The 15,037-nt window shown below is 39.8% G+C and overlaps 1 protein-coding gene across 3 annotated transcripts in view; it reads left to right on the forward strand.

The window, feature by feature from the left end:
- The window catches only part of MYSM1 (Myb like, SWIRM and MPN domains 1), a gene marked incomplete at its 5' end in the record, with an annotated part of 56,102 nt that overhangs the window by 36,268 nt on the left and 4,797 nt on the right, over positions 1-15,037 (forward strand). The gene's annotated exons all lie outside the window — the stretch shown is intronic.

The raw sequence follows: 15,037 nt of genomic DNA on the forward strand, positions 1-15,037 counted from the left end.
CTGTAGTTGGTAATAAAATAGACAAGTGTCAGGCAGAGAATGGTGGTGGGAATTCTCTGGACTCAAAGCTGCAAAATCAGTGCCTTTAGAAGAAATATCTGACAGGATTTGATTATGTGGTGTTTAGGGGATGTTGGGAGTGACCTTAGCATAACTGGATGTTAGAAAAAATTTTGATTGGAGAGTAGGGTGTATGAAAACAGTAGTTGTGAAAGTAACACACAGCCAGCCCACCAAATTTTAAGTTACAGAAAATATAAAGTAGAGGCCAGTGAGATAGTGGGCAAAGGCATCTGCTGATGACTCAAGAGCCTCATAGTGGAAAGAGAACCAACTCATGCATGACCTATGACCTATGACTTCCACGCACCATGTCAAGTGCTGTTACACACATGTACACAAAACAAAACTTTTTTCAAGTAAGTAGAAAGTGAACCTCTCACCTCAAAATACTGGTTAATTAGTATTGGTATAAATATTGGTTTAACTGATTTTGAACTTTCCAATTTTTGCTAGTATATAAGAAATTATACATTTTATATAAAGTAAGATAGTATCTTTATATTATCCTCATTAAAAACACCCACCTGGGGATGTAGTTCAGCATTAGCTTACCAGGTGTGTGTGATCTTGGAAGATCCGTTCGTTCTATAAATATGTGTCCAGCATCCTGTGCTAGAGTCTGTCCTAGTAGATCTGGTGGTGTACAGTGCAAAACCATTGTTCCTGTGTTTTTACTACAGGTGTTTGGTTTGGGTTTTTGTTCTTTCATCAGCTATCAGTACTTACAAGAGAGATTTCTAGTGATTGCTAAGCCAACAGTTTTATCCCTTTAAAATTTTTTAGTATCTTGGAGAAGTTTTTATTGTTTTTAATAGTAATTTAAGGTCACATACCCAAGTAAAAAAGAGACAATGAAATTCTTAGAGTCTTAATTCCTAAAGCACCTCAGTACTACAGAATGGGAGAAAATCCTGGCAGAAGAATGACATTTGGAATATACAAAGAACTCAAGAGACTAAACCAGAAAACAACCACAAAATGGCAGCCTACAGAATGAGGAAAGAACTTCACCAACTCCACATTTGACAGAGGGCTGATATCCAAAATATATAAAGTACTAAACAAGCCAAGTAACCCAATTAAAAAATGGGGTTCAGATCTGAATAGAGAATTCATAACGGAGGAACCTCTAATGGCCAAGAAGCACTTAAATAAATATTCAAGGTCCTTAGTCATGTCATTCAAAACAACTCTGTAATTCCATCTTACACCTGTTAGAATGTCTAAGATCAAAAAGTTATGCAATAGCTCGTGCTGTTGAGGATGTAGAACAAGGGGAACAACACTCCTCCATTACTGATCAGAGTGCAAACTTGTACAATCACTTTGGAAATCAATTTGACAGTTTCTCAGAAAATTGGGAATAGGTCTTTCTCAAGGCCCAACTTTACCACTCCTACGTATATACTCAAAACAAACCCCACTGTACCACAAGGGCACTTCCTCAACTATGTTCACAGCCACTTTGTTCATAAGAGCCAGAAACTGGAAACAAACTAGATGTCCTCAACTAAGAATGGACATAGAAAATGTGGGATGTTTAAACAGTGAAGTATTACTCAGCTGTTAAAACAATGATATGAAATCTGTAGGCAAATGTATGGGTGTAGAAAAGATCATCCAGAATAGGTAACCTAGGCCCAGAAAGACAAACATGGTATGCACTCAACTATAAGTGGCTATTTGTCATAACGTACAGCATAACTGCTTCATACCACAGACCCAAAGAACCTAAGTAACAAGGAGGGCCCAGGTGGGGGCACTTGGATGTCACTAAGAAGCGGAACTAGATAAGACATCAGAGGTGGATGAATGGAGGGTACTAAGGGAGGGGGGAGATAGAAGGGACAAGGTGGGGAAGGACAGTACAGGAAGAGACAACTAAATTGGGGGAATCTCTGGGATGAGTTAGAAATGTAGGACAATAGAAAATTCCAGGAATCTATGAGGTGACCCTAAGCTAAGACTCCTGACATTGGAGAATATTGAGCCTGCATAAGCCATCACCTTTAACCAGGCAAGACTTCCAATGGAAGGATTAGGACACCAACCCAGCCATAAAACCTTAGATTCACAATATAGGGGTGGAGGATGGAGCAGAATTTGAGGGACAAGCCAACCAATGATTGCCCCAGCTTGAGAACTACCAAGTCATGAGAGGTTGCTGTCCCCGATGATGTTCTGTTCTACTTACAGACAAAACTCTAGGTTAACTATCATCAGAGAGGCTTTACCCAGCAACTGAGGGAAGCAGATACAGGGGCCTACAGCTGAACATTAGGTGGAGCTTAGATAATCCTGTAGAAGAGAGGGAGGAAGGATTGAAGGAGCCAGAGGGATCAAGGACATCATAAGAAAACCTACAGAATCAACTAACTTGGGTCCATAGGGGGTCATAGAGGCTGAACTGCCAACCAGAGAGCAGGCGTGGGATGGGCCTAAGCCCTCTGCACATATGTAACAGTTGTGCTGCTAGGTCTTTATGTAGGACTCCTAAATCGACAGCAGGAGCTCTCTGACTACAGTACCTATCTTTGGATCCCTTCTGCCTAACTGGGATGCCTTGTCTAACCTCAATAGAAGATGTGCCTTTTCTTACTGCAACTTGATATGACAAGGCTGGTTGATCTTTTCTGAGGGGTTGAATGGAGAGGGGAGATGGAGGGACTGGGAAGAAAGGAAGGAGAGGAAACTCATCAGGATGTAAAGTAAATAAATAACCTAATTAATATTTTAAAAATGCAAAGAGTGGGCCAAGAAGCTGAAGAGGGTATTTTCAAAAGAAGTGAAATAAATGGCCTAGAGATAGTTTTTAAAGTTTTAGCATGGTATCATCACTCTAAGGATGCAGTAATGGCATGCATAATTTGGCCCTAACCAGTACCACTTGGATTGAGCTTAAAACCTGTTCTATAAGAGGGAAGTTTGTGCCTGGTACTGGAAAGCCTAGCTAACTACCCAGGGCTAAAAGTCATGGATCTTGGAGCAGAATCTACAACCACCACTTAATTACACCAGCATAATCTCTCACTACACCCCAAATACTAAATAAAAGAATAAATATACTCTGAATATAAAGAGTACCCCACACAAAGAACTATGGGCAACTAAAGAAAGCTGAGAGTGAGAGAGACGGTCTTCACCAGGGAAGAGCACACCAATTGGTCATCCTGAAAGTGCTTGAAAGCACACAAGTAACGTTATACGGACTAAGCACATTGTACGGAGTTTATCTGTATGATACATGCATGTAACAGCAGTTAATGAAAAATGAATCCATAAATTCGAAAGAGAGCAAGGAGGGGTAATTGAGAATTCAGAGGGAAGAAAGGGAAGGGAGAAACAGTATAAATGATATAAAATATTAAAATATAAATAATATTACCCCTTTTATATATAACATTAAAAAGTTCATTTTAAAAATGTTCTCCCTCTTAAATTTAAAACTGCTTGTGAGATTCCATTTCACTTGGTCAGAATGGCTATTGTCAAGAAAGCAAACAACCCCAGAGAGGCTCTGGGGAAAGTGTAGCTCCTTTTCACTGTTGGTAGTGATAACCAATGCAGCTCCTGTGAAAATCAATGTGGAGGCTTCACAAAAACCTGAAAAGAGATCTACCATGTGGACCTACTCGTGGGCATACACCCATAAGGGAAGACTGGGGCTGAGATTTTAAAAAGTCTTGCACAAGCTGATGTCTTAGGTCAAGCAAATGGATTAAGAAACAGCAGGTTATGTACTATTTAAAGGGGAGAATGGGACAGTCATCGAAAAGCTAAGTAAGCAATGTTGGAAACAAGTGACCCTTTTACATTATTTAGAGGGAGTGTTGTGTGAAAAGATTTTTCTTGGGTAGATGCTACATACCTGTCTACTCACCCAGATAGAGAGCCCACAGCAGACCAAAACAAAGTACAATACCACCAAAGTCCAACTTGACGAACCATGAGTTTATTGGAGTTACTGGCTGGAATATTGGGAGCTTACTTTCAGGAGCAGAAAGGACTCACAGCCAGCCAGATCACCAAAGCCCACCCACCAAGGATGACGGTACACAAAAGCCAGAAAGCTGGAGCACTCTATACAGCCTTCAGGAGATTAACAGGTTGGGAAATGTCTCTTCCAAGTGATGCGTTGGTCTAAATCTCTTCTGGAGAGCTCAGCTAGTATCTTAGTCAGTTCTATTGCTGTGAAGAAATACTGTGATCACAGCTATTCTTATAAAGGAAAACATTTAATTGAGGCTGGTCTCATATTAGAGTTTTCACCCATTATTTTCATGGTGAGAAACAAGGCAGCATGCAGGCAGAGTGCTGGCCAGGTAGCTAAGAGCTCTATATCTGGCTCAGCAGGAAGAGAGACTGGGCAGGCTTGAGCATCTGAAACCTCAAACAAAGCCCACCCCCAGTGACACACTTATTAGCAGATAAAGTTATGTAAAATGTGTTTTTAGAAAGTTGACATTTTTTTCTTAAATGATTTATGTAATATTGCTTGAGACTCTTCTTGCCTTAGAATGGATCAAAAGTGTTCTGTATCACTGATGAAAACTAATCCTCCAAAACACACAAAGAAAAAAAAAAGCAGCTTTAAAAACTGAAAGAACAGTGAGAGAAAGCTAAACAAAGAGTGTTTAAAGTGGGTCTCTATACATCTGAATGCCTAGCTTAACATAAGCCAGAAGACTCTGGAAACTGTTCCAGAAAAGGTATATTCATGATATTAACTTAAACTGGACAAATAGTTCCTTTAATTCTGAAACTAAAAAATAAGAAAAGAAATTAACTTAGGAAGTATTTTATGCCATAGTTATTAACTATAAAATTTAATTTTAAATGAAGTATGAATTAAATTTTGCCAGCTTCTAATTTCACTTTAAAATCTTAAATCAGATTAGAATATGGTGATTTCTTTATTTGGGTTAATAAGTATGAAAATTAGTAGTGACATAGAGCAATATTTGACTAAATGATAAAAAAAATTTCAGAGCTAGGGAAAGAACTGAAGGGGCTGAAAAGGTCTGCAACCCCATGGGAAGAACAAAATTATCAACCAACCAAACCCTGCAGAGCTCCCAGGGTCTAAAACAATGGCTCCAGGTGCATATGCAGCAGAGGGTAGCATTCTCTGACATCAATTAGAGGTGAGGCCTTTGGTCCAGTGAAGGCTTGTTTTCTCACTGTATGGGAACACCAAAGTGCTGAGGTGGGAGAGGGTTGTTGGGGGAGGGAGCACCTTCATGTAGGCAATGGGGTGGGGGATGTGATTAGGGGAAAAGGATAACATCTGAAATGAAAATGCAGAGAATATGAAAATGCAGAGAATATTCAATTTTTAAAAAAGAACATTTTTCCACTTAAATTATTTTTTGCCTAAACATCTCTTACATATAATCTACCCTGTGCTTCATGTTCATGTGCCTGTATACTGTGGTGCATTGTGCATTCATAATTACCTGCATAGAAAGCACTGAGTAGGGGTGAGATACATTTTTGGGTCTTCTAAACACAGCAATAGGTAGAGATTTGGGGATTATTAAGTTTGTTGGGAGGGAGATGTGAATTTTGTCAGGTAAGGAAGCTAAATTCCATGTATTTTCCTGATTTGAGCTAATGTTATGTTAGACTTTTTCTAGCTTCTGGGATATAGTGATGGACAAAATTCTGAGGCCTTATGGAGCTTAGTATACGCCTTGGAATAAAATCAGTATAAATAATATATTAGATGGAAGGGAGGCAATACTTGTGGATACTGAGACCTTTTCATTGGTTCAGTCAAGGAAAGCTATACTGAAATGAAAACATTTGAGGAAAGTCTTAGTGGAAGTGAGCTAGGCAACTCCAGGATAAAGCTTCTGGTCTAGGAGAAATAAGAATGTAAAATTCAGATATTTTTGTTGTTGTATATTTTTCTGTCAGTACTGCACTCATAGGCTAGGAATCTGTACATGCCAGGCTTAGCAAACCCACTCAGTGAGTCAACAGGGTCTCAAGGGAGGGGGAAGGATTAAAGATACAAAAGACAATTAGTCAACTTTATATTATGACTCCAGCTGAAGCAAATTTATTTTTTCCCAAGCTGCTTTTATACCATCCTAAGTATATGCAAAGAATAAGGTCAGTTCTAGGTCAAGGAACAAACAAAGCAATAAATAAAGTCCCTTGACCACTGAATCTAGGGATTTATTGAGATGATCAAAATAAAAGGAACATATTCTTCAGCGGTATTTATCTTGATCCTGCTTTTTTATCCTAGCCCAATGTCAAATATTTTTGCTGATCGCCTTGAAGCAGCATCAAGAGCTCTCCACATATCCTTGTTTTTTATTTCATAAACAAGACTGTGTCTGTCTTAGGTTGTTCTGACAAGAATGCCTTCCTTACCTGCCATTTAAAATGACTTAGCCAAGGCAATGTATTTCTGTCTTAGGTTGGTAAGGCCTTGTGCAGAATCTTCCCCATCACTGACTGTCAGTTTGTTAAACTAGTAGCTCTGTCCAGGGATACATTGTAAGTTACAAGTCAATCTGATGTTGTTAAAGGCAAGATTTATCAAAACGGGCTGGAAACAAAGTATTCCCAGGACAAGAAGGGCCAATATGATCAAACTATATAAGCTATTCTTGAGAAACTTGACCAAGATGGAAATACTGACATTAAGCCATGAATAATTTTATCAGCAGTATCTGCAGCATCAAAACTCAGTGGAGCAGCATTCCTTAAATTTATAATCTCGGTATGCAAAGTTTAAACATTCAGAGAGGTGTTAGAATTATGGTAGATACCCTGCAAGTGTCTTTTAACTTTCTCCCAATTATAGTGACTGTGATTGTAAATTTTAGAGGTGACAAATTCATTGATACTTAGTGTGATACTCAAAATGGCTTCTTACTATTATAATCTGAATGTCCTCTCCAATAATTTTAATAGCATCATAAAGAGCATCGACTCATTGTTCCAAAACCTTATCTAAGTCTTCTTGAATACTGAGAGCATTTGCAACATTTTCTGCTAAATGGTTAATAAAAGTTGCTGTCTTAATTTCTTGCATCAAAGCAATTACAGAAGTAGTGGCTCTAGTTATTAGTGTAATCAAAGCTGCTATACCAGCAATAATCAGGCCCACTACCCCCTTGCTTCTGCTTAAAGCCTGACTCATTTCTTCCAATATTTGTAAGCCTTTTTCAGAATATCAAGGTCCTGTTATATTCATAGGCAATAAAACAAAAGCTGGTTGATAGACCACCATAAAAGACATGCTAGATTTCAATACATTAACATAATTTTAAAGTGTACAATCAACACAACTTACATTAAATACCGTAGAAGTGAAAATAATTTAACACGACCAATTAATAAAAGATTCAGAGCCTTAACACATGCACAAACATTTGTTAAAAATCCAGATCCAGTCCCAATTTTGTCTATTGCTAACATAACTTCATAGAAAGCTGCAGCTAAATTCCAAATACGCCATTGAAAATGACCTGAATTGGATTGCCAAAGACCTATTGACATCTACTTTTGTCCAATGTTTTATTGATTCCAAGTCCAATCAATAATTCACATATTATTGGAACCATTAAACCACATTGGGGGTAGATTATAACATTTTTTTCCATCTAACTTTTGTTAAATGCCAGATCCAGCTTCTCTGTGGGTTTAGACAGAAAGCATTCTAGCATTATCCTGTCCATTTATACAAGGCTTACTCACCACTGGCCCAAACCTTTTTTAAAAATTGGTTATTTTATTTATTGGCATTTCCGTTGTTATCTCCTATGGTTTAAATTAAAGGAGAGAAGGCACAAGATAAGACGAGGCCTGTGATTGGAAAGTAAAAAGTAAGGCGGGATAGAGTTTTGGAGAGGGGAGAGAATCCAAGAGAGGAGAGGAGGCAAGATAGAGGAAGACAAAGATCAATGTCCAAGTGACTTTAATAAACCACAGGTAGATATAATTATCTTATAAGGGATGGATTCTTATAGAACAATTTGTCTTGTCTAGGTGGAAAAATTATATCATATCAATTGGCTCTAAGTTTATTTTGTGGACTTTTGTGGAGTATAAAGTTAAAGTTTCTGGAGTTTTAATTTTGTCAGGCTGATGTGAGTTATGATGGTGATCACAGCGGGCAGCTGCTGGGAATGTAAGCAGAGCAGTGGCAGAGGGCCAATAGGACCAGGGGGTGTGTACTGGCTGCTTTTGTGTCAACTTAACACAGGCTGGAGTTATCACAGAGAAAGGAGCCTCAGTTGAGGAAATACCTCCATGAGATCCAGCTGTAAGGCATTTTCTCAACTAGTAATCAAGGGGAGAAGGTGCAGTCCATTGTGGGTGGTGCCATCCCTGGGCTGGTAGACCTGCGTTCTATAAGAAAGCAGGCTGAGCAAGCCAGGGGAAGCAAGTCAGTAAGTAACATCCTTCCATGGCCTCTGCATCAGCTTCTGATTCTTGACCTGCTTGAGTTCCAGTCCTGACTTCCTTTGGTGATGAACAGCAGTGTGGGAGTGTAAGCTGAATAAATCTCTACCTCTCCTACTTGCTTCTTGGTCATGATGTTTTGTACAGGAATAGAAGCCCCGACTAAGACAGGGCAGTTGCAGAGAATGTGAGCACAGTTCAGTGACAGAGAGCCAGAAAGTGGACTGTCCCTGGGGCTAGAGAGTAACTGGGTGTATCATGGCGTGGTGCCACACTGGAACCAGCCACTACTTAGATAAATACACCCCACTGATGCCGTATAGCTCAATGACGCCAGCTATAGCGAGAGTTGGTGGCTCTAATTTTTCAATATTTACCACTACAACCTCTCTGCTCAGTTTCCCCTCCACAAATCTATTCTCCACCCCAACCCCCCTGCTTCTATGAGGGTGTTTACCTACCCACCCACTCCTGCCTCAGGGCCCTAACATTCCCCTACAGCGGATCATCGGTCCTCCACAGGATCAAGGGCCTCCCCTCCCACTGATGTCAGACAAGGCCGTCCTCTGCTAAATGTACAGCTGGAGCCATGGGTCCCTCCATGTGTACTCTTTGGTTGGTGGTTTAGTTCCTGGGAGCTCTGGGGGGGTCTGGTTGGTTGGTATTGTTGTTCTTCCTGTGGGGTTGCAAACCCTGTGCACTTCCAATTCCCATGGTGACCTTCACAAAGCCCCTCATACTTGAGCCCCAACTTTGTAGCACCACATGACCAAGCCAGCTCAGTCAACAGGATCTCAATGGAGGGAATGAGGATGAAAAAAAAAGACAGTTAGACAACACTGCAGCATGATCCCAGCAAGTGCTGAAGCTGATTATTTTTTCCCAAGCTGCTTTTATACCATTCTAAGTACTTGCAAAGAATACGGTCAGTTCTAGACCAAGGAACAAACGAGGTATAAACAAAAATATTCAAGGAACAAACAAGGCAATAAGCAAAATTCTGTGATCACTTTAGGGATTTATCAAGATAATCAATATGAAAAATACATTCCTCAGCTGTATTTATCTTGAACCTGCTGTCTTGAGTAGCTTTTGCTACCCTGCCTTATTTCTCCAGAAATGGCAGCTATCAGCCCCTACCCAGAGAATATTGGATCAGTGGATGAAAAACAAACTCACATATTGCTGGTTTTCAACCTGCCTTCTTGGCTTAACTGCTGGGCACCTTCCATCTATTGCAGCTAATATACCTTTCCAAGTACTACCAGCTCAGCATCTTAAATCTGCCCTCAACCACCCAGCAATTGGCCAATAGCACCTTTACTGAAGATCAATAACTAACTGGGGAGCAGGACCATCAGATCCATCCCCTACAACTTTCTGTCCTAGCCCAACATCAAATATTCTTGCTGACACCCTTGAAGTGACACCAAAAGCTGTCTACACCAGGCAAGCTCTCTACCCCTAAGCAACTAATTTAGACAATGGTGCACTTCATGAGGCTGAGGCCAGGGCATTCCTTAAGCACATGTTTGAGGCCAGCTTTGGCAAAACACAAGACCTCATCTCAGGGCAAGAAACCCTCAATTTATGTTATTACTAGTTTCTTCAATCTTCTAGAATGAGCAAATAAGGAAGTTATAAAAAGCGATCTTGTTTTTTGAGAGTCCCACTGAGTAGCTCTAATTGGCCTGGAGTTCTGCCTAGCTCTATTTCCAGTGTCCAGGGATTAAAGGTCTGTGCCACCACACAAGCCTTCTCATTCTGTATTTTGTTTTTTCTCATGCATCCCAGACTTGTCTCAAAATGGAAGCAGGCATCTCTCCAGACCCCCACTAGTTTTTCTGAGATAAGGTCTCATCATGTAACTGAGACTAGACTCCACTCAGGCTTCTAAGGAAGTGCAGGAGTATAGGCATGCCTAGTTGTGGGCGTTTTATTTGGTTGATTGATTGGTTGGTTTAGTTTGGTCTGATGTTTGTCTTAGAGTTTTACTGCTATGAATAGACTCCACGACCAAAGCAAGTCTTATAAGGACAACATTTAATTGGGGCTGGCTTACAGGTTCAGAGGTTCAGTTCATTATCTTCAAGACAGGAGCATGGCAGCATCTAGGCAGGTGTGGTGCAGGAGAAGCTGAGAGTTCTACGTCTTCATCTGAAGGCTGCTAGCAGAACACTTCCAGTCAGCTAGGAATAGGGTATTAAACCCACACCCACACACCTACTCCAACAGGGCCACACCTCCTATCCTTATAGTGCTATTGCTTGGGCTAAGCATATACAAACCATCACAATGTTGGTGATAAGATTTGTTGGTTCTTGATGCGTTTCTGGTTTGCGTTTTGTATTTTACAGGATTTTTTTTTTGTTTTATTCGCTTTTATAATGTAACTTTTAATCATAAATTTTGAAGATCTACAATCCTAGCTTTATCTTTTTTCAAACTTGACCAAATTACTTAAACATAATTTAACCAAATTAATGTAACGTTGTTTATTTTTAAATGGATATATTACTTCATTTTTATTTTAAATACAAACCAGAAAGAAAGGCATCAAGTAAAGGAAGATCTAGGGAGTACATTCCAGAGCGAATTCCAACAAATATGCAACAGAGAAGCTTCTGAAATCTCCCAGAAGGACGACCTAGGTTTAGTCTGTACAGAATTGCAACTTCTACTGCAGACCAATGATTGTACAGGCTTTTCCCAACCTGCCAAGGGAAAGCTCCCTCAGACAGACTTGTTTGTGATGCATTGGGTGTAATGAATACATTGAAAACAAAGGATTGGTTCAGCGAACAAATGGTGGGGGGAGAGATAGAGCAAGAGAAAAAGAGGAGTGACAAAGGTCAGAGAAAGAATGGAGAGAGAGAGGAAGAAGAAGGAGAGGGAAGAGGAGAAGAGGAAAGAGAAATAAATGAGAGAGAGGAGGAAGAATGAGAGAAAAAATGGTAGTGAACCTAGCTAAGGAGAGGAGAGAAAAATGGCGAGGCAGAATAAGTACAAATGGAAGCAACCATACAACAGCAAGAAAGATTGCACTGAAGTACCACACACAGGTGTGTTGCAGCAAACCTGATAACAGACTCACTGGAAATCAGCACAAATGACAATATTATTATACAGGTGCACATGAACATTGAATTGCAGAAGAGCACTGGATGCTGATATGCTAGTATTGGTGTGCCCATGTATTCACAAGCACTTCAGAAGACGCGGATGTCCATGAACAGTACCGACTTGTATCTACCAATATAGCTGCACACATAGAAATACATGTAAAGTAACATACATGGATTGAATATTACAGGATTGATAGTTTCCTATAAGCCTGCACACATGCATGTCTTAGTACATCTGTGTATAGCAGAAATGCACATGAATATAATACTACAGCAAGATGAATACTGGTGCTGTACTCATGGAACCAATAGGCAGGAAAGCACAAGGATATACTTACACATTACTGCACATGGATGTACTAGCAGATCATCGCACGTGTAGCTAATATTAATACACTGTGGTGTCTTTTCTTTCTTTTCATTAAATGGAATCATTATTTTATTTCTTATTAAATTACTTTATTTACAATCCAAATACTGACTCACTTCCTGGACCCTCCTCCCAGAGTTCTTCATCTCCCCCACCCTTTGCCTCTGAAATGGTACTTACCTGCCCACCCCCACCTCACCATCCTCTTCCTCCTCTGGGCCATCAAATTTCTACAGGATTATGTGCATCCTCCCACTGAGGCCAGATTAGGCAGTTCTCTGCTACATGTGTGCTGGGGAGGGGGGGAACAGACTTGCCCATGTATGTTTTTTAGTTGGTGGCTTAGCCTCTGGGAGTTCTGAGGGATCTAGGTTGTTTGATAGTCTTGTTCTTTCTATGGGGTTGCCACCCACTTTAGTCCTTCCCTAGGGGTCTCCAATCTCAGTTACCTGTAAATTGGCTGTAAGTATGGACATCTGTCTCAGTCAGCTGCTCATAGAGCCTCGCAGAGGTCAGCAATGCTAGGCTGCTTTCTGTAAGCACAACATGGCATCAGTAATAGTATCAGGCTTTGGTGTCTGCACATGGGATGGATCACAAGTTGGGCCGGTCACTGAATGGCCTTTCCTTCAGTCTCTACTCCATTTTTGTCCCTGCATTTCCTTTGAACAAGAACAATTCTGGGTCAAAAATTTTGAAGATGGGTGAGTGGCCACATCCCTCCTCTTTCTACTAGAAGTGGTCTTTTCAGGTAGGCATTTTGGCTAAGGTCATCTCCATTGAGTCTCTCCATAGGAGCCTCTCACATCCCATGTCTCTGGAACTTTTTAAAGGTTCTCCTGCTCCAACACCCCACAGTTATATATTTCTAATCATTCTTCTGGCCACCTGGGCTTCACTCCTGTCTCCCCTGATACTTGATCCTAACCCCCTTTTCCTTCCCTACCCTCTCCCATCCAAATCTCTCCCTCCCTTCCTCCCTCTCTCCATCCCTCCCTCCTTCCTTCCCTCCCTCCCTCCCTCCCTCCCTCTGCATCTCTTGATTATTTTGTTCCCCCATCTAAATGGGATTGAAGCATCCTCACTTGGGCCTTCATTCTTGTTAAAATTCATATGGTCTCTGAGTGGTCTGTATGTTTTGTCTAAATCCACTTATCAGTGATCATATACCATGTATCTCCTTTTGGATCTGGGTTACCTCACTCATTATGATCTTTTTTAGTTCTATCCATTTGCCTGCAAAATTCATGATGTCTTCATTTTTAAATTTTCTGTATCCATTTTTTGATTGAGGGACATCTATCATGTTTCTAGTTTCTGGCTGTTACAAATTAGGCTGCTATGAACATTGTGGAGCATGTGTCCTCGTGTTATGGTAAAACACCTTTCAGGTATATGCCCAAGAGTGGTATATCTGGGTCTAAAGGTAGAACTATTTCTATTTTTCTGAGGACCTGCCAGATAGGTTCCCAGAGTGATTGTACCAGTTTGCACGCTCACCAGCAATGGAGGAGTGTTCCTCTTTCTCTCCATCCTTGAAAGCATATGCTGTTACTTGAGCTTTTGATCTTAGCCATTCTGACTGGTGTTTTGAATTGAAATTTCTTGATGACGAAGAATGTTGATCATTTTTAAGTGACCATTTGATATTCTTCTGTTGAAATTCTGTTTAGCCCTGTACCTCATTTTTAATTGAGTCATTTGGATTTTTGGAGTCTGCCTTCTTGAGTTATTTATATATTTTGGATATCAGCTCTATATCTAATGTAGGGTTAGTGAAGATTGTTTCCCAATCTGTAGGTTGCAGTTTTTTCCTGTTGACAGTGTTTTCACCTTACAGAAGTGTTTCAGTTTTATGAGGTCTCATTTGTCAATTGTTGATCTTAGAGCCTGAGTCATTGGTGTTCTTTTTTGAGAAATTTTTTCCCCTGTGTCAATGTGTTTAAAGCTACTTCCCACATTCTCTTCTATTAGATTCAGTGTATCTAGTTGAGGTTCTTGATCCACTTCAATTTGAGCTTTATGTAAGATGATAAATATGGATCTATTTTTATTCTTCTACATACACACTACTATTTAGGCTAGCACCAGATGTTGAAGGTGCTTTCTTTTGGTCTACTATATGGTTTGGGCTTCTTTGTCAAAGATCAAATGTTCATAGTTGTGAGGGCTTATTTTTAGATTTTCAACTCTATTCCATTGATTGGCCTGTTTGTTTCTGCACCAATACCATGTGGGATTTTTGTTTTGTTTTGTTTTATCACTATTGCTCTGTAGTACAACTTGAGGTCAGGAATGGTGATTTCCCCAGAAAAATCTGTTATTGTTGAGAATAGTTTTTGCTGCTTTGGGTTGTTTGGTTTTCTATATGAAGTTGAGAATTGCTCCTTTCATGTCTGTGGAGAATTGTAGATGGAAATTGTATGGAGATTGTATTTACTCTGTAGATTACTTTTGGTAAAATGGCCATTTTTACTATGTTAATTCTACCAATCTGAGCATGTGAGATCTTTCCATCTTCTAAGGTCTTCTTAAATATTTTTCTTCAGGAACTTAAAGTTCTTATCATACAGATCTTTTACTTGCTTTGTTAGAGTTACACAAAGATATTTTATATTTGGGGGAGGGGCCTATTGTAAAGGGAGTTGTATCCCTAATTTCTCTCTCATCCTATTTGTCATTTGTATAAAGGAAGGCTACTGATTTAAGTTAACTTTATATCCAGCCACTTTGCTGAGTTGTTTATCAGCTGTAAGAGTTCTCTGGTAGAATTTTGGGGCCACTTATGTATACTATTATATCATCCTGAAAAAGAGATACGTTGACATCTTCCTTTACAATTTATATTTTCTTTGACTGATGTGTCAAAATCTCTGTGGCATCTTCTATGCCCGAGATCCTCTCTTCTATCTCTTGTATTTCATTGGTGATGCTGCATCTGAAGTTCCTTATCTCTTTCCTAGGATTTTCATCTCCAGAATTTCCTCCTTTTGAAATGTTATTATTGTTTCTATGTCTATTTTTAGTTCTTGGACCATTTTGCCCAATTCCTTCA

Source organism: Micromys minutus (assembly GCF_963924665.1).
Source record: "Micromys minutus genome assembly, chromosome: 9".
Classification (NCBI taxonomy): Eukaryota; Metazoa; Chordata; class Mammalia; order Rodentia; family Muridae; genus Micromys; species Micromys minutus.